The sequence below is a fragment of the Acomys russatus genome, chromosome 18 (assembly GCF_903995435.1).
Source record: "Acomys russatus chromosome 18, mAcoRus1.1, whole genome shotgun sequence".
Lineage (NCBI taxonomy): Eukaryota > Metazoa > Chordata > Mammalia > Rodentia > Muridae > Acomys > Acomys russatus.
This window is the reverse complement of record NC_067154.1, coordinates 53467978-53493763: the sequence shown is the minus strand read 5'-3', so window position 1 is coordinate 53493763 and position 25786 is coordinate 53467978.

Below are 25786 nucleotides of genomic sequence, written 5' to 3'. Positions count from 1 at the left end.
GTGTTTGATTGTTTGGTCTCACCTTCCTAGCAAGTCCATTCCTTTTCTGGCATTATTGACTTCTTCAGGATTCCAGTGTATGCTGTAGACCAACTGAGAGATATTTGGACCTATTGTTGGATTAGCTGGATTTCAGCCTGCAAGTCATTCTAATAAATTTCCTTTCTACATGTAGGCAGAGAACCCTTTTATGAATTCTGTTATTCTAGAGAACTATGACTAATACTAATACTAAACTTTGATAGACCTAAATTTCATTTTTTAATATGTGTATTAAGTAAAACACTAGACAGAATGGTATCCACTATAAATGAACTTGGGTGTTTGGATTCATAGGTGACATATTGTTTGATTTCTTAAAGCTCTATATGTGTTTCATTGAAATAATTACTCTATTAACATATTTTTCTTGATAAATTAACACAAAGCATATTGTTTGTGTTATTTGCAAAATAAAATTTATGATCAAATTTAAAGGGGTGTGTACATGATTTGATTAAATGTGATTCACACAATACAAATTTAACCGTGTTTAGGATATGTATGCTTAGTTATTAAAAAATAAAATAGCTGCTTTGTGGAGGGTGCACACTTAGGAGGCAGAGGCAGGCGGACTTCTATGAGGTCAAGGCTAGCCTGGTCTACAGAGTAAGTCCAGAACACCCAAGGCTACACAGGGAAACTCTTGTTTCAAACAAAACAAACAAAGATAAAATATAGTCAATGTATGAATCTTATGTATATAGACTCATGCACACTCAGGCATATCTCACATACAAATAAAACTTCAATACATAAAACTTACTCAGAGTTAACTAAATCCTATTAGTAACTAGTTATTATACAAAAATTACTTCAAAATGTTATTTCAAGTAATCAATCTGAAAGTCTACTTTCTAACTTCTTTCACTTTGAATAATTTGATGCCAATTATTTATAACTAATTGACAATGCTGTTAACAGATATCATAGTTGATGCTTCCTTAAGACATTCTTATGTCTTTAAAGCACATCAGAAATCCAATTACATCTAAGTTATTTGTAGAATGTTATCTTTCCAAGTTTTCATTTATACTAAATGGGCCCTTCTTGGAAATCATTTTAATGAATGGCTTTCCAGCTAGGAAGATATGCTCACAACACTCATAAATGATAACCAAAACCAAAACCAAAACAAAAAGCAAAAAAATAAAAAATAAAAACAAATCTTGTCAATTTACATATGAACATACTTTATCAGTTGAAGTAAATGTGTAGACTTCAAAAACATTTCAGTTGATTTTTTTCTATCCACCAATTAATAAAATTTATGAGATATTTTAATATGTACACGTCATTAAGTCGCATATATCAGGCAGTGTAAACCCCATATAATTTAATTTAACTACAGCATATCATGTAAGACCCATATAATTTAAAATATATCAGCTTTGGTTTTGTTTTTTAAACTTAAAAAGTGAGAGTAATGCACCACTAGAGTTATATTTTAAAATAAATGTATCTGACTTTTAATGAGGTATTTTTATCAATTAAATGTACCCATTAACAGAATCATTCATATGTAAATGCATTCTGATTACTCTTACTCACCATTGTTTTTCCCACTCCCCTCGTCTGTATTAGACAGAAACCGGTAGACAGTGTGCCCAACTACGCTGCTCCAAGACAAACCAAAGGCACACCAAGCTGTGACTTTCTAGTGCCGTCCTAGGTATATCTACATGTCCTCCACCACTCTTACTGCACACAGACTTCATTCTCGGAAAGACTTGGGCGCCTTCTTGTTCCTGTAAAGCATCCTCAGCCTGTTTATACGCTCTGTCTGCTTCTCTTCCTCTGTTTTCTTTTCCCATATTCACTTCTTTTGATTTTTGTTTTCTTGTTGTTATTCTTGTGAGAAACACTTAGTTACATCACGGTCATCTTCATGTCCATTAGATTGGGACTATCAGTAGAACTATTGATGGCTACCCATGAATGAGTACCTTAAGACAAATGTGTCCCCCTATTCCTGAATCTACCCTTATGACATAGTTCAATAGTGAAAGATAGGGCACCCTAAAACTTTCTTCTAACCCTCTCCGACTGCTAACCTTCATGTTTTCATGTGGACATAATGCTGTCAGACATAGAGGCTAAGGGCTTTTGTTTTCTGACCCCTTGAACAGCCATGTGAAACTGGCTGGTTCCCCAGTGTGTAAAAGATTAAAGACAATGGTCTCCCTTCCAAAGAGTCATAGGACACCATGAGCCCTTTATCCATCCATAACCGAATGCTGGCAGCACCAGTCTTGTGCAGGCCCAGTGCAGACACCCACAGATATCTTGAGCTTGTGGTTGTGATGGCTATGCCATTGATATGGTCTAGACATCTTTATCGAATACTTTTTCTCAGCCTGTTAAATAATGAAAAAACAGGGAAAAAATTGAAGTAGCAGCGGAGAAATCTCAAGCACAGCACACAGAACCAGCAGGTAAACAAAGCAGTTACTGTGAGTAAGGAAGCACACAGATGCAGCAGACACAGAGAAAAATACCTCAATAAAGAAGGAGAAGGATAGGAAGCAAAAAAAAAAAAAAAAAAAAAAAAAAATCCAGTGTTTTCCTGAGGTCTGGGCTTTTAGAGCTTCTGATAAGTTTCCTGTCTCTACTTTAGAGTAGGTCAGTTTGAAGACAGACAAGAAGTTGATCGGTCCAGATTGGCTGTGTGAATATCCTGATCCTGCCCTGACCTCACTGAGTAGGTCCATAAGCAGAGGCCCTGCTGGTAGAAAATAAAAGCTTCCAGGCTGTTGTTTCAAGCCTGGAGGTTGAAGAAGAATCTAACCATCTCATAAATATTTCACTTTATTACCTAGTTATGGCCCCTCTCCATATCTGCATAGCTACCAGGAAGGAAGTCTGTCTAACTCCTGGTCTGTCATCATGACTAGAAGTCACATTTTGAATCATTCTTACCATCTGCCTATTAGGTACTTTTCTCCCTCTTCTTGGATGTTCTATAACTCTTATAGACCCTGGTAAAAATGTTCTATTTAGGGCTGACTGTTTGTTCTCAAATCTAAGAATGGCTATCTGGGCCCAGTTCAAGCTGGACTATGGTAGGGTAAACAGAAGTGCTGCTGGTGGATACACAAAAGGCTAGAGTCAACATTCCTTAGAAACATGTGATGTAGGATTTTCTCAGGAGGAGCCATTGTTTCCCCTGTCTCCCTCTTCCTCCAACAGATAGGGCATCTAGTTCCAATTATCACATGCCTGTAACACATACAGAAGACCTGTGAAAACCCCCTGGCTCTTCGGGCTTGTAACTGCACCACCTCCATCACCACCACCATCACTTCCAGGCTGTTCTGTCTCAAACATCTCCCTCCATCTACCCCACCCTCTTTACAACTAGCAAGGCTGTCTGTGTTTTTTGATGTTTTGTTTTGTTTTGTTTGTTTGTTTAGCTCTGCCTCAAGAGAGATAGCTATGGTAGCTTTGAATTTCCTAAAGGCTTCTCCCCTCCATTTTACTATTTTTCTGTATCTCCTGCGACGTAGCCAGGACAATCTTGAACTGCCACAAAAATTCCTTTGCATCCATGGTGTGGCCTAGTTCAGTGCTTGCACTGTGCCCCCGCTTATGCCTTCCACTCAACAGTCACTTGTGCCGAGGGCCTTATACAGCCACAAGGTTCTCCATCACCACCATTACACCATCAAAATTCCTCTCATCGATGCTGAGAATAGGGATTTGTGTAAAAATATAAACAAATATTCAGAAAGAATTTTAAAACCAAATCCATGTCATTTAATAAGAGCGGCATAGTAAGTGTTCGCCACTCTCGGGGCCCTACTTCTCCAGCCATGGGTATTTGATGGTGCTCCATGCAGTAGCGACATATTCCTGTCTGTGAGTGACCCTTGAGTCCGTCCACATGGTTGTGTGATAACATTTGTGCTGCTGTGGCACAAGTGAACCGACCTTGTCTTGCGTGTTGGCACTGTGGTTGGCAATGTTCACAGCCGTGTAGGAAATTTGTTTACAAACTAGAATGTATATTGTATATCGACAGCTTCACATCTATATTTTATTCTTCTAAGGCTTAGAAGTATGTACACATTAACAATGTTAGAAAATGTCCCATTTTACTTTAACTGTGTACTAAATGAATCATTTATCTCATGGTATTCTTGAACTACAAACATTACTAACTTATAAATAAAATTTATTGATTATTAGAAGGTATATGTATATATGACATATTTTATAAATTATTTTATTTGTTAACATAGCCATATTCTCTTGGTAAACTATTCAAAAATTTAACATTTTCAAATTATATATCTTCTATAGTTATTGATATATATTAAATATTGATAATAAACCTCATACTAGCTAGTTTTAGCATTAACACAGAGATTCATTATCCAAAGTTATTATTTATCCCAGTTTTTACCCAGTGAATCAAAATCGACATTGCTCTTAGAAAAATAAATTGTATAAAGTTTTAAAAATTATTATTTAGACACTTGAGGGAAGTACACTAGTTTTCAAATTTCCTTTTGTTATAATTCACAAAATAACTAAGATCTATGAATCATACAACCAAAGTTTATTTGTGATTTTGTAACTTCAGGGTGTGATCACATAGCGTTAAGGAAAGTGTGTTTCCAGCTCCTGGTTAGGTTTTTACTCTTTTCATTGTTCTCAAGTTTCATATAGATGTAAAAAGACAGATTCTTAAGCCTTTTTTCACAATGACCACCTCCTTTGTTTCTCACTATCAGTGTTGCCGCTGTCCTTGTATGACTAACTGTAAATGCCTGCTCTAGATTTCAAGGCCACTGTTTTCACCGGAGCCATGTGATATTGCTATCTGTGAATTCAGTCTCCATTGCTTATACACAGAAAACTGATATATATGCATATACATATATATATTTCTCACCTCAGACTCTTCTACTTCCTTAATATCCTTGTCTTAAAGGGGAGTTTTAACTATTTGTCATTGAGAAAGCTAGCACATTAGTATTTTAAACATTTTTATATTTTGAAATATTTTGAAAAAAAATTTTTTTTCAGCTAGGCATGGTAGCGCATGCCTTTAAAATCCCAGCACTCAGGAAGGCAGACACAGGAGGTGAGTTCCTGGCCAGTCTGGTCTAGAAAATGAGTCCATGACAGCAAAGGCAACACAGAGAAACCTTGCCTCAAAAATCCAAAGGAAAAAAAATTTCCTCTCATATATTACATCTGAAGTGCAGTTTTCTCTCTCCTCTACTCGTCCCTTCTAGTTACTCCTTCCCCCTCTAGTCTCCCTAGTCTCTCCTCTTCTTTCTCTTCAGAAATGGGCAGGTCTCCCAGCAGTATCAAAAAAATTTGCATATAAAGTTGCAGTAAGATTAGGCACATCCAAACTGAGTATGGACTGGGAAACCTAGTATGAGAAAAGGGTACCCGAAACAGGCGAAAGTGTTGGAGACAGCACCCACTCCCACTGTTAGAGAGTCCCACAAGCAGTCTGGGCTAACAGCCATAGCATATAAGCAGAGAACCCAGCACAGACACTTGCAGGCTCCAATCCTTGATCAGAGGAGATTTAAAGACATTTACAGGCAACACGAATTCTAAGTCAAAGGCTTTGTGGATAAGGTAGTGGCCTAATTCCTCCACTTGAGGCCTCACCTGGTTATACAAGATAGCCCTTCAGGCTCCATTATCCCCAATACTAGAGTCTCAGCTACGGTCACCCTTGTAGATACTTGGGTTTTCCATAGTTTCTGCTTCACCCCCCAGCTGACCCCCAGTTCCACTTACATCTCTCAGTAATCTTTCCTGTCATGTCCCAACTGATCCTGTTCTCATCCCCACCAGCACTCAGGTCCCTTGCAGAATCTATTCTATTTCCACTCCTCAGGGAGATCCACATGTTCTGCCTTGAGCTCTCCTTCTTACTTAGCATTACTGGATCTATTGAGTGTAGCTTAACTTTTTTTTTTTTTTTTTACTTTACAGCTATATGACCAGTGGAATGTGATATGTTCAAGGCAGAATCAGATCTATGTCCTCTTTTTTTCTTTTCTTTGTTTCAAAGCAAAAGATCTTGATTAGATCCACACTTAGCAGATGGTTAATATCCAAAATATATAAATAACTCAAGAAATTAGACATCAACAAACCAAATAATACAACTAAAAACAGAGTACAGATCTAACCAGAGAATTCTCAACACAGGAATGGCTGAGAAACACTTAAACAAATGTTTAACATCCTTAGCCATCATTGAAATGGAAATCAAAACTACTTTAGAATTCCATCTAACTCCTGTCAGAATGGCTAAGATTAAAAAACTCAAGTGACAGCTCATGCTAGAGAGTACATGGAGCAAGGAGAACACTCCTCCATTGCTAGTAGGAGTAAAACCTGTAAAATCACATTGGAAAACAATTATGGTGATTTCTTAGAAAATTGGAAATTCATTTACCCCAAGACCCAGCAATACTACTCCTGGCAGCATATACCCAAATAACACTCCTTTCAAACACAGGACACCTGCTCACTTATGTTCATAGCAACTTTATCTGTAATATCTGGATTAGAAACAATTGGATACAGCCTGGATGACCCACACTCAAGAATAGATAAGGAAAATGTGATACATTTACACAGTGGAAGAAGAGCCAATTAAGATGGAGATACTATATATCATCCATAACATTCAACTGACAACATGAGATAGTATAATAGATAATGAGGTACATCTCTTTCCTCAAATTGAACTCTTAAATTGTATAACCATTCTTTAGTATAGTTGCTTATGATGGGAGATTATCCATATCTAACCTCCATTTCTTAGAATATCACTTTTAAAACTAATCTTACTAGATCTGTAGACAAATTTATTATGGTTGACCAAACATTCTTCTTTAGAAAATCTTTTGTAATTGTATAATTATAAAGATGCCCATCAGCTTTCATCTCTAACTTCTGTTGAAAAAAATGTGGGTTTAAACAAAGTTAAATAGGAAAAGATAGGTTGTTATTTTTTTCTTGGCAATAAATCTAAGGACATCCTTCCTAATCTTTGTTCAAGTCTATTGAAATAAAGGTATTTAGAGATTGCCTTCTGTGACAGAAACCATGTGTAGGAAGTGATTGCTAAGGGGTCCTTTTAATCTTTGAGAGGAGAGTATGGAAAGGCTAACTCCTTTAGTGATAAAATTATTTGCTCTAATTGTAATTGAGAGGGGGCTTATGAACCACAGTTTCAAAACAAAGGAATGTGTGTGTGTGTGTGTGTGTGTGTGTGTGTGTGTGTGTGTGTGTGTGTGTATCACTTAGAGATATGCAACTTCAAACTTGTAAAGATAGGCATTGAATTCAGAGCAGCCCCTGAGGCATCAAAGTTAATGTTTGTGAATAGGCAGCTAGTGTTACAGTTTTTGGGTGCTGGGACCTTGGTTCATAAAACTTACCAGCTCTTAGGACTATTCAGTTGGATTGCAGTGATTACTTTTTCAATTTGTAGCCTTCTTGTTTCAGGGCTTCGTAACTACTTGTCTTTTACAGTGCCACTCTTTGTGTCTTTTGAGTTGGTAGTTTTTACCAGCTCTTCACAGTCTCCATGATCTCTAACCTTGCTACACTGGAAGTCTTTTTCTGTTTTTGTTGTTTGCTTGTTTGTCTCTCTACATAGCTCTGGCTGGTCTTGAACTCACTATGTTTACCATGCTGCCCTCAAACTCACAGAGAGTCCTGATCTCCTCCTCCCAAGTGCTAGAATTAAAGGCATGCACCACCTTGCCCTGCCAGCTCTTACTTAAAAGTGAGAAGTGGGATAGCATCCCTTGGATTTTTTTTTATTAATTTATTCTTGTTACATCTCAATGTTTATCCCATCTCTTGTATCCTCCCATTCTTCCCTCCCTCCCATTTTCCCATTATTCCCCTCCCCTATGACTGTTCCTGAGGGTGATTACCTCCCCCTGTATATGCTCATAGGGTATCAAGTCTCTTCTTGGTAACCTGCTGTCCTTCCTCTGATTGCCACCAGATCTCCTCCTCCAGGGGACATGGTCAAATTTGAGGCACCAGAGTATGTGAGAAAGTCATATCCCACTCTCCACTCAACTGTGGAGAATGTTCTGCCCATTGGCTAGATCTGGGTAGGGGTTTAAAGTTTACCTCCTGTATTATCCTTGGCTGGTGCCTTAGTTTGAGCGGGACCCCTGGGCCCAAATCTGCCTGCAAACTAGTACAGCCACTTTGGAAATCTATCTGGTGCTATCTCAGAAAAATGGGAATAGGGCTTCCTCAAGACCCAGCTATTCCACTCCTTGGAATATACCCAGAAGATTCTCCAGCACACAACAAGGAAATTTGCTCAACCATGTTCATAGCAGCCTTATTCATAATAGCCAGAACATGGAAACAGCCTAAGTGTCCATCAGTAGAAGAATGGATAAAGAAACTATGGTACATATACACTATGAAATACTTCTCAGCTATTAAAAGCAAGGAATTCTCGAAATTTGTGGATAAATGGATTGAGCTAGAAATGATCATAATGAGTGAGTTAACCCAGAAGCAGAAAGACTCAAATGGTATATACTCACTTATATCTGCATACTAGCCCAAGGGCCATGTCTCACAAAAGCCTTCACTTACCAGGAAACTGGGACAGAGGGAAGGACATCCTATTGGGACTCTAAATGAGAGAAGCATGGGAGAATAGCAAAGTAGAAGGATCCAGAGGGTCCTAGATCCCTTGGATTTTCAAGGTTTTGTAGACAACATGTGTTGCTTGGCTCCTGGAACTGAATGTGTAGGGTTCCTTGCTCAACTGGCTCTTCCCATGATAAAGAGGGTAATTATGGAATAAAATACTAACCACGGAAAGCCTTTATCAGGTCAAGTGTCACAGCACAATATCTGAATGTACAATGCACTTTTATCTTTTTTTTGTTGGTCTATATGCCTCTCTCTCTCTCTCTCTCTCTCTCTCTCTCTCTCTCTCTCTCTCTGTCTCTGTGTGTGTGTGTGTGTGTGTGTGTGTGTGTGTGTGTGTGTGTGACAAACAATTATAGAAGAAGAGGTAATGAATTTGTACCAAGATGGTTACGGAGAATTAAGAGGAGGTGTGTAGGGGAGATGATATTAGGCATGATACAAACACAGTATGATCATTTCTGAAACTCTCTAAAAAAATAAAATATTTCTGTGCTGCTAACATCACTGAAACTATGCAATTCAATGTCCATAAGGCTGAAGTATACATGGATTAAATTTTTGTTTCTTTTCATTGCAACATTAAAAAATATATTGGACTATATTATTCTTGTGACTTTTGCTAAATATAAATACTTTAAAAGAATATCCTTCATCGTATTGCATGTTGAGATGTATTGATCCAGATAAGAATATTCTTTGGTGTCAGGAGCCTGCAAAAAGAATATCAAAACATCTCTAGAATGCATGGAATTCTGCTCACTGTTTAGCACACTAAACATGGGAGTGTCTCATAGTGGCAGAATCCCAAGAACTATGTGTCCTGAGAACCTTATGCTGTTATGGAGCATAGCTCTGCTTCTTGTCCTTGAGGTCACCATATCCCTCATAATATATGAGTTCCAGCATCTTACTCTCCAGTAGCACTGGCATTTAGAATAACAATGCTTGATCTCTTTCAAGCATTGCTGCTGGAGCAGATTCAAACCCCACCCTTGAAAAGAATTTAGAGATGTATATTGCTAACAATGACCAATACCCTCAGAAAAAGTTTGGAAAAATAGATTGTTTAATAAGGTTAGGTAAAGATATTTTTGCTAGTGGTTCTGCTGTAGAACAATTAAAAGTTAAGAAAAGTACACTTTTAGTAGTAAAGGCAGGGACTTTTTGAGATTAGTGAGCAAGTTAGCACTAGGTGACATGACTCTCTCACAGAAGCTAGATTTCAAGGTGATTGATTATTATTAATTTTTACCCTGAGATACCTAATATGATTTAATAAAAATATTAATGAGTAGATGTGCACCTTGATGGTTTAAATTAGGAATGGCTGGTTATTTTTTTTTTTTTTTATAAAAGTTTAGATTTCGGATTCTTATAAGAGTTTGATAAGATTTCCTTTTAAGATATTTGGTTCTTTCTTTGTAACTACAAACTGCAGCCTGCCAGTAAAGGAAAAAAAAAAAAAAAAAAAAAAAACTAGCTAGGAAATTATCTTGCTTGCTTGCTCTTGGATAGTCTATGATGAGTTGGTAAGTTACAAATGTATATAGGTTCTAGGGAAGAATTTGTTTTCATATTTGATTCTCACCCATACTACATAAAACATGTGATCATGGGAGAGTATTGGGATAAATACTTTTTGATGTATTCTCACTGTAATCATTCACTTTAGGAAAAATAGAATTAACCATATTATGATTTTGTACTGCTTGAAAGATCTTGCTGGGATATATAAGCTGTGGAAGAAATAATAAAAGTTGTTAGAACTCCCTCTTTGGAGTTTGTTCCATCCACCAAGATGTGTATATGTGTATATGTGTTTATGGATGTGTGTAAGATTATGTTGGAATCCATTTCCACCCACCAAACATGTGAATGTGTGTATGTATGTATGTGTGCATGTGTTTATGTAAAGTAAGAGAAGTTGGAACCTACCTGCTAGAGTCTGTCTTACTTCATCATCAAGGTTAATGTGTGTGTGTGTGTGTGTGTGTGTGTCTGTATGTGTTTTCTTTTTCTCTCCTTCTTTCCTTTTTAGATGCTTGCCACAATTATTTGGAAGTTCCCTCTAGAAGCCACCAGTCTTAGCCCACCACAGTTAAGTTTTGGCCCCTCAGCTAACCTCTATCAGTGGAAGTCATTGTCAGTAACCATCCCTTCTGGCCTGGAAAGTTACCCTATGAGAAATGCTGTTAGGTGGCTAGCCAGTCATTGGTCTACTCCTTGACTCAGTTTACCCTGTGATATTGAAGCTGGTCGTTGAAAGCTTCACTCACACATATTAGTAGTAACAAGAGAAATATGTTAAAATGAGATAACCTTCCAACAAAATGAAAAATCTCATCAAGCAAGACATTTATGAGAGTCTGCATATTTGCGGGGTTCTATATGCAATGTGTTTCTATACTGTGCAATGAGAACTCACAGATACATATAACCTGGCTGGCAGCTTACAAAGTGTAGCCCAATTTGTTGGTTGACTGGTGTTTTCTTAAGGTTCTTTTACAAAAACACCTATAGTATCATTATTTAAGATACACCCTTTCCTTTTTCAGTCCTCTTATTTCCATTATCTCAGTTATTTTTGCTTCTTGAATCATTTTTTATTTTGAATGTTTACGACTTAAACTCTTCTATCATAGGTAAGTCCTTCTCAGATAAGTAACAAGTACATCATTTCAAAATCATTTTTTAACTTCAGCAAATTGAACTCCAAAATAACTAAAAGAACATTTGGAGATAATTGGAAATGAATTTTTCTATGTGTTTACTGGTTAGTGATGATGGAGATGAGGTATAGTCCAGCCGTAGCAGCTGTTTACCTATCTGCCCACCAATAAAATATTTCTTATATATCTACCAATCTATTTTTGCCACTGTGTAATTGTTTAGTCTCGCTTTTTATCCTTGAAAGGATTCAGAGAATATATTATAAAAGAAAGCAGACATAATGACCCCATCTGCAATCCCAAGAGTGGTAGAAGGAGGCAAGAACATCACTGGTTCAAATCAGCCTGGGTTCTGTAATGAATTCATGGTCTCCTTAGGCTGCATACTGAAGCTGCATCCCCAAAATTCTAACAACTAGAACATAAAACCAAAAAAGTGAAATAAGTTAGCAGGGAAGAGTTTCTTAAGTTTCTCAAGAGTTACTGTAAATGTTAAGTCTCTTAAGCTCCCTACAGACTATGGCATCTGTTAGGGCTGAATGCCAGGACTTCTTGAAGCTCTTATGGTCAACCAGGGAATAGAATGAAAACTATTCACAGGATGTTTTCTTACTGTATTTATCGTGAAATTTACAAAATATTTGTTAATATGATTGAAAATTAGCAGTTTCTGTCTACCACATCTGGTGACAAGCAATAGTACAATACAGTCCAGATGCCCTGCTTTGCTCTAGTTCCCTAGAGTCCATTTTGGCTGACATCTCTAACTACTCCAATATGACATTCAGAAAGAAAATGAGAGTATGGAGGAGAAAATAAGAGAAAGAGAAACAGAAACTTTGAATTATGATAGTTAATTTTCAACAAAGAAATAAATATATGCCTGTAAACTGTATTTGTGTATCTCTTATACTCACTAACTTCTTGGCTGCATATACTTAGCTGTCCCTTTATAGAGTAATGAAGTTTAGTCTTTGCTTTCAGTGGTCCACAAAGAGGCTATTAAAATAAAATTGTCCTAATATTTGAATGACCAGTTCTAGACACAACAATACAGCAATTTAGTTGAATATACAAGGATGCCTAGAACAGCAAGCCCCCTGCCTTTTATGTCTTATTGTTAACTCTTAGAAATTCAGTACCAATTGCTATTTGCCTTTTGAATGCAGATGTACATTTTGCTAAAGGCCTTTTCGATTTCTTCCCTGATAATGGCTTAAGAATCTCAATTGTGTAGAATATATTACCTTTTAAAGTTCCACTCATATTTCTTGCTTCTTGTTGATTCCCAAAGCATGCCCTCCAGTATTTATAAGCTCTTATTTTCTGTTTCTTTAAAAGTACTCACAAGATTAATGTTGTGTACATTGTGTTTTCCATAAGAACCCCTAAATATATTCCTGTTTATATACTTACCTTTCTAGAATATTTTCTATATTATATTTCAGTAAAAATCATTTTCTGATGAAACCCATTTCTCATTATATCTGCCCACATTTATAGTTTATCTAAAGCAAAACTTTAGAGATGAAAAACTCTCAAGTGATACAATGCTGAAGTACAACATATTTCTTCCTTTTTCATATTTCACATAGTGAATTTCTGAAACGCATTGTGTGTTTTTTGCTCATGTACATGTCTTGTTGATGTGTATTTTTGCTGTGGACAACCACCTAGCGATGTAAGATGAAACATGGCATATTAAAGAGTAATCATGCTAATATAGCCACCAAAAGAAAAAAATGGTTTAAGCCTCAGTGGAAAACACAGATTCTGATCAATATTTAGTATGAACAGGGTATTTACTTCATGGGAAGAAAAATATTAGAACTGCTTCAGAAAACATGGTTATTTAGAACGGAAAAGTAACTTTCAATGAAACTGAAGTTTCAGCCTGAAATGTGTATTTTTTTATTACTTCCAAGTAAAATCCAGACCCCATTTATTTTTCTAGACTGCAGAAATGACTCAGTGGAAACACTATTGGTATTTGACAGCATTATACCCCTTGCATGTTGAGTAGCAGTGGTGTTTCCAAACAGTACAAAATTCCCTTCTGTTTCTGTTTAAGACGTGGAAAGATTCAGTAAAAGTTCTCACGTGTCAAACCCTCACAGGATATTCTAGAATTTCTGATGAAAAATAGTGTGGTTCTGGCTATACTTTTATAGAACTTACACTTAATTGAAGGAATAAAATAATTTATTCACAGGTGATAAACACATAGAAATTTATGGAGTACTTTTAAAAATATAACCTTTAAGGTAAATAATGATTGAAATCCAATATTTAATTTAATGTGTGAAATTAAAACACGTCTTTGATAGTAATTAGAAGTGGCACACACAGATACACACAGGCACAAACAGACATAAAGACACAAAGACATACACACCCACCCCACCCCAACCTCCTACACACATTGTCCACAGTATTGACCCCATAAGCCCATTATAAGTGACATCTCAGATGAAAAGCAGGAGAGGTAGTGCCTTCTTCATCACTATGTTAGGGCACACAGAAATACCAGGAACAGTTAGTTGGCTGTTTGATTTTCTTAGACACAGTAGTCTCTCTGTATTATATTGGGTAGTACTAGGTCACACTACCCTCAAGCTTATATACTTAAAATGACTGTAATTAATACCATGATAGGACACTCTTCTACTTACAATAAAGAAGAATTAGAAAAGCCTATTTTGTGTAGGTAACCATAAATGCCCTGATTTGCTTGTCTAATAAACATGTTTCAGAATTTGGCTGTTGTTGTTAAATAAACTTTGAAAATCACTGACTGAAAGTTTATTTTTCTTAAAGTGCATGAGAGTGTATGAAACACAACTAGTTTTCAGTGAAGTGAACTGTAGTTCATATGCACAATTAGACAGTTATTCTTGTAAACTGTAGGCTTGGCTAAACACCATGAAAAGATTTTTAATTCACAATGTAAACATTGGAAAGGGCATTTGAAGGAGGATAGCCTAGGCTTAGGGTAGGAGAAGGAAGGAAACACATAGATAATGGACAATTGTCACTAAGAAATATGACCAACTAGAAAAAAGAGATTATCTCAATTACCTAAAACACATGAGAGTAATTATATTATGCAACAGAATATTAATCCATATTTAATCCCTAGTATCAGTCACTTAAGCTGCTTTTTATCTATATACTCAGTTATATGAATTCTAAATGGTCATGTTAAAACTTTAAGAAGAGATAGAATTCAAATTGTTTTAAAACTTTTATAATAAAGAAGTCGGAATGATGAAATGACATTTATGAGAACAAAATTCCAAGTAGACTATTTCCATACCTTTATAACTGGCACACAGTTATAAAAAGGGAGCCAAACCAAAGCATGCATATCCTACTATTCTTTTCATATAATCGTAATTCATATTGAGAGAGAAATGTCTTTGCTTCAAAAGGGACACATTCTATTACTGTCTTTTATTATAATTTTTCCTGTTGCTTGTCACACAACCTGAGCAGAGCAGAAGGAAAGAGTGGCGGGAATGTTTATGGATTGGGGCACCTAGAGGATTTTGAGGAGACTGGTACCAGAGGAGGAAGGAGCAGAATCTCCTTGGCGTAGGAATGAGCCACTTGGGCCCAGCGGCAGAGCTCTGAAATTCCACAAGGAAAGAAATGGCCCAGATGAACAACCTTACCAAGTATTTTTGGATTATGGATGGGAGATAGCCCAAATAGAAAGTATTAGAGGCAAATGGCATGGAAAGGAGGTTGGGAGATATTAGACAATATCTGACATATCGCAAATAAAACATATCAGGTATCTGTGTCTTTATCGATTGTAAAAGCAGGCAAATAATATTACCACAAAATTATAAACCTAATAATAAAAATTTTAGGTGTACCATTATAGTAATAGGAACAATTTGTTATTTCTGAGAATCATCACTCTTATGTGAATTTAGAAAAGTTATTCATGCCCAAATTTATATGTGAGTAATTGTAATATCCAGGAACTCAGAAAGGGACACAAGTGGATGCTGAGTATTTAAAGGAGCAATTAAATTAGGATCACATAAGTAGGATGGGTATTAATGAAAAAGAAGACACAACCTTATATATAAGAAGATATTTATGCATAGACATGAAGAGATGTTACAATACAACAGACGGTTCTACCAAATGGTTCAGCAGATACATTCACCTGCCACCAAGACTATTAAGCTAAGTTGAATCCACAGAAACCACATGGTAGAAGGAAAAAAAAGGACTCCCCACAGTTATTGTCTTTCTTCTATGCACAGGCTATGGAATGTGTATGTGTATACATACATTAAATATATACATAAGTAAAATAAATATAATAATAAAAGAATAGAGGGGCTGTAGCTACTTAGAAGTCAGAGATAAAAGTAAGAAGCAGTTAAACCATGTTCCTTTTTTACTCCAAAAACTAAACACCAAGAAAACAACAAGAGAACCAATTAAAAGTTAGGGAATAAAACTAAACAGAGTTCTCCAAAGATGAATTAGTAGGGCACATTTAAAAATGTTCATTATTATTGGCCATTAGGAAAATACAAATTAAAGTTACCTCATGATTTTGTTAAACCCTGTCAGTGAGGCTAAAATTAAAAACAAAATAAGAAAACAAAACAAAATTAAAGAAAAACAAAAGAAAGAGAAAAAAAGAAGATGTGGGGAAAAGAGAACACTTATTTGCTGAAGATAGGTTTGCAAACTAGTGTAGTCATTGTGCAAAGCATTGTGCAGCTTCTTCCAAAAGCTAGCAGTAAACATACCAGATGCTCCAGTGATATCATTTTTTTCATACTCACAAAATAGTCTGTATACTACCACAGAAGTATTTACTCATCGATATTCTTTCTTGCTTGATATTTGCAATAGTAAAAAATGCAATTAGCTATTCACGAATTGAAGAATGGATAGAGAAAATGTAGTACACACGTCCGATATAATACTACTCAGTTCAAAGAAGCAAGATTAGCAGGTAAGAAGATACAGCTAGAAAAAAATATGAATGAAGCAACTCAAACAGAGGAAGACAAATGCCTCATATTCTTTTTTTAATATATTTTATTAATGTATTCATATTACATCTCAATTGTTATCCCATCCCTTATATCTTCCCATTCCTCCCTCCCTCCCATTTTCCCCTTATTCCCCTCCCCTATGACTGACTGTGACTGAGGGGGACCTCCTCCCCTTCTAAATGCTCATAGGATATCAAGTCTCTTTTTGGTAGCCTGCTATCCTTCCTCTGAGTGCCATCAGGCCTCACCTCTGATTATAGATAATAAATAAATTTAACCCTAAAATGCCCAAAATAAAAGTGTATATAATTTAATCATGAGCTTTGATTAACCAACTTCTAGTCATTGCATATTTTATAATTTTGCATTAGAGAATATAAACTGCTGCCAAAATGGCTCATATTCTGTCTTAAATGTGAATACTATCTTTGTGAATGTTTCAAGAGGAACTTCCATAGAAGTCAGGAAAGCGGTAAGGGGTGCTGCATGGTCTTTGAGGGGAAAGAGTAAGATAGAGTGTCACTTATATAGTGAGAAGAAAATAGAATCTTTGAACAGGAATGGGTCAAATGATATGGGAGTGAAAGGACAATGCAAATGTTGATATGGAATAATTAGTACCAAAGAACATTGGAAGCATGATATGAGAAACCACTGGAGGAGTTTATGAAAGAAACTATCTAGAGTTTAAAAGAAGCTACCATAAATCTGGTGAGCATTTCCATTTGAGAAAAACATATGCTACTGGATGAAAAGCCTAGTGATGCACGTAGGTTACCTCTTTTAATGTTATTGCACAGTGATTCATCTAAAATTTACTGATATTGACAATACCCTCAAGGTATTGATAGTCAGACACAACTTCTGAAGTAACTACCTACTGAGCCAAGGGATATGTAGAAATAAACAGAGTATGGATCTGGAAGCTTCACTCTTTCTGGATATGCATGTTTCAACCCTCTTCAGTTAAGCTTCTCTTTTTAGCAGTAATTGTTGATTTAAATAGGCATGCAGAATTGGTTAATGTGCAGTTATTTGGAGACTGGTGTATTCTCAGCTTTAAATAAACATCAGTCTCCTACTCCTCCACTCAAAGCTCAGAAATCATTGCTCAAGAAGGGGCAGAAGCCTTGCAAGATCAAGACAAAAAGATCGGCTGTAAGGTATTTTCTGTAAACCACAACAGTGTGTACACGAGCTCACAACCATTGTAACTGCATGCACAAGTCCTCAATCCAGTAAAGCCAACCAAAGTCCCAGCATTCCTGGGCTGAGATCACAGCAGGACTGATGAAGCCTTCTCCTTGCTGAGGAGGTTTGTGTTGTTGATGACTGCTTGAGGGAGGACAGTCAACTTAAGAATGACACCAATGAGAGGATCCCCATGTTTAGTCAGTGGTCCCAGGTCCTCGCACATGCTGGCACCACTGCTTAGTTATGGTGCTTAAAATACAGCACATAAAGTGGCCATGGCAAACTTTGTGTGGAATATAGAAGCAATTGGGTATAGAGAATGTAATGAGTAGGTGAGAAGAGAAAAAAGAAAAAGCAAGAAATCATTCTATTTAATAAGATTTGCTATTTTGTACTTTATAAAGACCTCAAGATATGCAAAATAATTAACACAATAGGCCTAATCCAATTCAAACAAGACTGTTTGACTGGTGCACTGAGCCTCAGAACAAAACTGAGTCTTGGTTATTACTAATAATTGGACCTTGCTGAAGATCAGAGTTTCTTCTTCAATTCAACACACCAGATGTGTCTACACTACTCTGTGGGAAAAAGACTTGTGGAACCACTTTAAAAAATCTTCCTCGTATGTGGCCTTGAGCAATAAAATGTCTTCTAATTAAAACAGTGAGACTTTAACCGCAGTTAATAAGTTGGTTTGTATGAGCAATAAGATCTCTCATTCTTCAGAGTTATGAAGCACGTAAAGCATGAAACAATTAAAGTACATTCTGAAATCTTAATCAATGCACTATAAAATAAATTCATTAGATTCTATGTCTTATACATATTTAATTTATGCACTCTAACATTTTACATAATTAATGAATATAATAATCATCTGACACATATATAACAAATATACAACACACTATTTAATATGTTTATTTAGAAGTTTAAATTTTAAAGAAATATAAAAATAAGAAGTCAAAACTTTCAATTATCTTTGTGCTCACTAGCACATAAGAGATTTAGAGCTATTCTGAAGTATATCTAAATCAACAACTAAAATCTTAATAAAGTGAAGATAGCAAAAGTGTTTGTGAGGAACGGAAGAAAAGGGATAAATATGTGGTGATGCCATTAGTATTTAAGCCAATTGTGCAGTATCTGCTAACCCTCTTCAGATCCCTATTTCCCCAAGCAGTTATTTTAGAGCAAATTCTTACATGGTTAATTTTGTAATGTCTGAAATCTTGTTTCCCTTCCTTTATCGAAACAATATCAAATGACCATTTCTGCTTAAAGGGTGCTGGAAAATTGACTGAGACAATAGACAGACATTACCAACAATCTATTGCACCATTTCCTTACTATCCCAAGAACTTCACTGTAGGCAAAGGTTAGTATTATCTTTGACTCCTGTAGAACCCTACCTTAGAGAGTTTGTGCCTGACTTAGTCTAATAAATCTTACCTAGTTAAGTTTTATTACTAAGTTAGCCACTGGAGCCACTGAAGAACTGATAGTAATGATATTATCACTGATGATGAGTATGTGGTAACTAGTCGTGCAATGCCATGGCGATGGCACATCATGTCCTGAAAGCAGCACTAATATTATTACCTCTGATAAACCTGGGCATAGATGAGAATGGACGAAAGCAGAGTGATGAGTACAGATGACTTTGGGATGTTTTAATACATTGCCGTATCGACCAAAAAGATTAGAGAAATAGTACTACATAGTAGATAATAAAAGAGTAATAGATCACTAGATGGAGTAAGAGAGAGTCATGAGCTACTTTTGCAGCCTTCATTGTATAAATAAAAGTAACCAAACTGAGAATATCAGAAGGGTGAACTCAATCCCAAATTACCAAGCACAGAACCGACTGTGACAATAACAGGTTTAGAGGCCTGAAACCTCCCTGGGAGATAGATGAAAAATAAATTGCCCGTATATTCACAAGTATCACCTGTTGCTATTTAAAAAGATAAACAAAAGGAAAAAACAAATAGAATGAATTATATTTATTTTGTGCATTATCAAATATGTAGTCTAGCCTACAAGCCACCTGAGAACCAAAAAAGCTACATTCCCCCTTACCAAGTTACAAATGCAAAACCTGGAAGGAGATCAGAAATTTTGTGTATAGTAGCATTAGATCTCTGTTGTGTGTTCCTTTTTAAAAATCTAGACTACAAAATTGAGGTCTTGAATTCTAGAATATAAGTTCATCGGTAAAAAGACTCAGAAAGTAAACTAATCCAAAACTAAGACTGCCAGTTAGTAATTTTGCTACATTGTTTTATGTCAGTTGATGTGGAAGGCAACTGACTTCAGTAGAGGTAATCAACCATGGTCATATCAAGGGAACAAATGTATAAAATGAACATTGATTTAGTTTTTAATTTGACATAATACCTCCGAAGTTCATGAATGTTACAGTATATGTCAGGATTCCCTTCTTTGTTAAAGCCAGATAGTAAGGCTTTATGTTAGTTCTCTCCCACAATGCAACCACCCATAAGCTTAGCACACATTAAGGCTGTTGCCACATCTTGCTGCTTGAAAAGCTCTACAGTGGTCTTATCTATAAAGTGAGTACAGTACCACCAAACAACACAGAGAAATCCTATCTCAAAACAAACAAACAAATAATCCTGATTTGAATTATTGAGAACAGTATCCAAAAGCGGGATTTCGATATATCACCTGCTGTTAAATATTTTAGGGAACCACTTTGAAGAGAGTTATCCTTTTTTCTGTGTGCTATGGGGAAAGAGGAGCAGGGAAAAATCATTCAGGAATGATGTATAAAAACTGCATGTGTCCACTACAGCAAGATTCAAAAATGTCAAACAGAAGTGTAGAATTGCATGGTGGCTTTCAGCAGCTAAAGAGACAGCAAAGTAGAAATTTGCTCATGATGACTGAATTCAAGAGACCTACTGGTGCCCTTGTAACTGTAGTTGACAATATTGTTTATACACATAAAAATAAATCTGTTCAGAATTGATCTCAGGAGAATCATTGTCACCATAGCAACATGAAAAGAAAGAAAACGGTAAACTGTAGAAGAGACTAAAGAAAGGAGAACTTTGGGAATTTACCTGATCCACAGCCTTGTGCAGTACTCATAGCCTTAAAAGATCAGAGCAATCTGGGACTAGAATGCTTCTGGTGGGAGAGATCTCTACCTAGTCTCTGCATCAGTCAGACTGTATGATGGTAGAAACCTTGAAGCTTTATAGAAGATAGTAAATTAGCATCTCTTAGAGCATCTGGGTTTGCTTCCATTAACCATCTTCTCTGAGAGAAAGCCAGCACTGCTGCAGGAATTCCTCTCAGAATCATTCACATAGGGACTACAAAGGAAAAATAGGAGCATGGATAGAAAAAATGTATATTACACTTCTGGGAGAAGATTCTGTGATCTCATCAGAGACCAGCATAAGAACTGCCTTCAACAAGCATCTTCTTATCAGTTCTTTGGAGCAGCTCCCATTCAAAATCTGAATGCCAAATAAGGCTGCTATTAACATGGTTGAGCACATGTCCTTGTCTGGAAATAATCTAGATGTTCCTCAGTTGAAGAGTGGATCAAGAAACTGTGGTACATTTACACTATGGAATGCTACTCAGCTATTAAAAAAAAGAAATCCTGATATTTTCAGGCAAATGGATGGAACTAGAAATGGTCATTCTGAGTGAGTTAACCTAGACCCAGAGAGTTACATGTTGTATACTTATTTATAATTGGACACTAGTCTAACAAGGATGTCCTCTGAAAGTCTTCATTTATCAGGGGATTGGGATATATGCTGAGTCTTCCTATGGGACTCCAGGTGAGAGAGGTATGGGAGAATGGGGAAGTAGAAGGATCCAGAGGGTCCTAGAAACCTACAAGAAGACCATCAAGGCTGGCGGATCTGGACCCAGTGGGGGCCTGCTCAAATTACTATACCAATCAAGGACAATGCATGCAGTAAACCTAGAACCCCTATTCAGATCTATCCAATGGACAACACATTCTCCACAATTGTGTGGAGGACAGGGATTGACTCTGGCATGAACTCTGGTCCTCCATACTTGACCACTTCCCCTTGGTAGGAAGGCCTGGTGGCAATCAAAAGAAGAATAAACAGGCTAAGCAGAGTGGACCTGATAGGCTGTGATCACATGGTTGGGGAGGAGGTCCCTTTTGTCACAGACCTAGGGGAAAGGAATAGGGTGAAAGAGGGAGGGAGAGGGGAACGGGAAGAAACAAGTGAGGGAATAACCATTTAGATTTAATCTGAATAAATTACTTAAATGTAAAAACACTGACACTGAATGAGCTATGTCGGGGGGAAGGTTTGAAGGGCCAATCTAATACCCTACTAAATTGGCTTCTGCACTGCTACTCAAATCTTGTATCTGGTCAACTCTTCTCCTTTAAATTTCCAATAAATTGCCTGCATGCAAACCTGCCTCTCAGATTTTTTTTTCTAGGAAAGCTGACCTAAGACAATTAAGTTTATATATAATTAGCTGTGTTACATAATTTGGTTAGTTTAACTCAGAAGCCTCATTACATATAATCAGAGCAAATTGCAACTTAGCATTTTCCATTGCCAAAGGCTTTTATGAGAAAAAGGTTGCTGAGACGATCTTCCCTGCTTCAGGTCTTATGCTAATCATATGGTATTTGTTCTGTGTTTTCTACTTACACAATTAATGACTTTTTCTCCCAGACATTTCTTAGTCTTCAATTTTCCTTTGACTGCACACTTTAACTTCAATTTGTACTCCCAAATGATCAATACCATTGTTCTTTTACACTGGAGAGAACTCTGTAGGTACATTTTTCCCCGTTGACAAGAAACAGATTAGATAAAACAAAGCTTGACCTCTACTAGATTAATAACTATTTTCCCAGGAATTCATATTCTATGGCATTGTGGATATAGGGAAAGGGGTTATTGAAAAATACCTAGAAGTTTGGATATTAGTTACAAACAAAAGAATGGAATCAGCTTCTCTCACTCTATCTAGTGAATTGTTTTATCTTTACTATGATTAAGTCATAATTTACTAAGTATTATAAAGACAATATGATTCTTTAATATTTCTTTCATAAATTTTGACTTTGTTTTGTTTTTCTATGACCTAATGCAAAATGTATTTGAAAATATTATGATAGTTGATTTTCTGAGATAATTAAAAATATGTGTTTTTGAAGTTATTTTTAATATCTTAGATTATTGTTCATATTTATGAATTGTGTTATCTAGAATGCTTCAATGTCATTATTTTCAACATTTTTAAATAATTTCCCATTATACAAGAGAAAATATTATTATCTGTACCCAAAATAGACAAAAATAAAATGTAAAATATTCACAATATTATAATGTGACTCCAGAAAACTTATGATATCTTAAACATTCCTAATAACTTGTTTCACCACATTAAAGAAGACAATCTTTCAATACCTTGAAAGTGCTATTGCAGGCAGTTTAGGATAATTAAGTAATACAAGCTATTTATTAGTTGATCAAATCATGATCATGTCAATTACTAGTTGATTTTTATCATAATAATAGGTATCATAGCTCTAACAGATAGATATGATTCTATAGTTATATAAGGTAAAACAGTTAGATAAGGTCTTCAAGAGCCTCAGAGACCTACAGAATATGGCACTTAAAGATTTTTTTATTGGAAAGATTCTTTGACAACAAACAGGTTAACTCCTGGCAACACCCAGCCTACCTCAAAGAAGATGATGAGCATCAAAGAACCTCCTTATGAAGATGGCTTCAAACACGGAAAAACAGCCACTGGACCAAATGTTCTTATTTCTGCCACAGATAGAATTCTGCCTAAAAAATGGGCAAGCTTGGATGCAGGCAGAGTTGACCACCAAACTCTGCCAAGACAGGGTAAGCAAGTCCTGCCTCACAAATATGTCTGTCAGAAATACTGGGCCAGGGGCGGAAGATGATGCTTCAATATTAAAGAGAATTTTGGGTGACTATTCAGGCAGTAAACTGTAATTTTTTTCATTTTGGACACTGTTATCCTACACTTCTGGTTCCCTCAGGTAATTGAGTATTATTCCTTCTCCAGTCTCTGATGTGGTTGAAGACCAGATAGTTCATTTGGTCTTATAATTAAACTTAGCAGTTAGGGGTTAAGATGTTTTTAAGTCTAGATAGATGTCATAAGTTAATAGAGATGAGATGCAATAGATATTGATTTTCATTTAGAATTTAAACTCACTAAGATAGGAAAAAGGTTTACCTCAAGTCTGCCAAATATGAATAGCCAAATCACAATGAATATAACATTTATATAATTACTGATGTTATTTATGTGTAATAATATACATGTATATGTTTCAAAAGAAATATAATAAAGTCATATGATGAAAAACAAACAACCCAAAAAACAAAAAACAAATAAAAGACAACTGGTGCTGTAAAGTAAACTCTTTAACAAGACAGTGAAACAGATTTCTAGCTACCAATACAAATTTGCACTGTGTTAATGTGACACATGAGATCCAGAAATACTTCTGTCAGTATTATAAAAGTACTCATATTGCGGCACATGCATGTCTCTTCCTGAGCATTTACCCACTCCTCACAGTACGCTTCCTGCTCTGTGACTATGCTTTACTACAGGCCTCCCCTTTCTCACCCTTATTCCCATCACCATTGCATTATCTAGATTTCTATTTAAATGTTTCTATTGACTAAGATAGACAACATATTTCATATATTTTCTTAATTACTTATAACATTTCCATTTATTAAGAAACTTGAAGAGAAAATTGGTGCCAAACATATATGTCTTTTATTTATATTCTATATCTTTCTTCTAAACAATCATTTTGTTCTTCACTTCCCTTCCTTTAATTCCTTATTTGTGTGTGTGTGTGTGTGTGTGTGTGTGTGTGTTTTGTAGATGAGTTTGCTTTATTTGGTATTAAATTAATGTCAATTTATTATTTCTTTATAATACAACCATAAATAAGCACATAAATAATATGTCTAAAAAGCATTAATTATTATTATATATACAAAATAGTAGTAACTAAAGACAAGTTAATGTGGCCTCAAATCAAATTTTACTATAAGGTTCTTTTATTCTTGAAGATCTGAAAAGGGAAATTTGTTTGATGTAGCAATATTGGAATGAGAGACAAAGAGATTTCTCCTCCAACTTCAATTAATTTTGGAGTACTGAAATGAAGATTTAAGTGTTCAGCATGGTTAAGTAGTACCCGGTATAGTTGTGTCCACACTCCATTGATTCATAATTGATTTAAAGGTAGTCCACCAAGCTGAAATTCTCTTCCTAATGACTTTAGGCTTTTTCTTTTCCCAACATAAAATTTTCAGGGAATTCAGTCTCTTTGGGTCCACTGTGAGAAACACATGTGTCTCTTTTTAAAATATCTTCATCTCCTCCAAGATATTTGTATTTTCCCACCTTCCATTTCAACACATTAGTTTTGAACTGTCTGAAACATCCATCCTGAACAGAATGAATGTGGGAACCAAGGTTAGAATATGTCCAGTTAGTGACAGGGAGCTGTCCTTGAGAATAATTTCTTCATAATCTCTTGGTTTTGCTGACATTGGGCCATAAGTCAGTCTACCTCCTTTGTTTAACACAGTGTTTCTCCATGAAGTTTTGGCTGGCTCCAAACTCCTGCTTCAGCTTTCCAAGTGCAGATGAGTCCATGTGTAGAGTTACTTCATTGCAGTTCTCACTCTCTGCCCTTTAAATATTTAAATAATATTGCAGGAGACATCACTGATTAGCCACCTAATGGTTTTTGCTCGACTGTCTCTGTCAACTGTCTAAGATCTGTCTCTGTAGGTTTAGTCTGACCCAATAGTGGAAAATACCAAGAACTTTATGCCAGTGGAACTTATTATGGACCCTTTATGTAATTAAATATGCAATGTGTGACTCTTAGAGGAATGGGTGGGTCCTTTTTTTTTTTTTTTTTTTTTTTTTTGTCAGATGAGAAATATACTAGAATCCTTTTTTCTCTTTTATTTTTTTAAATTTTTTATTATTTTTGTTACATCTCAATGGTTATCCCATCCCTTGTATCCTCCCATTCTTCCCTCCCTCCCATTTTCCCCTTATTCCCCTCACCTATGACTGTTCCTGAGGGAGATTTCTTCCTCC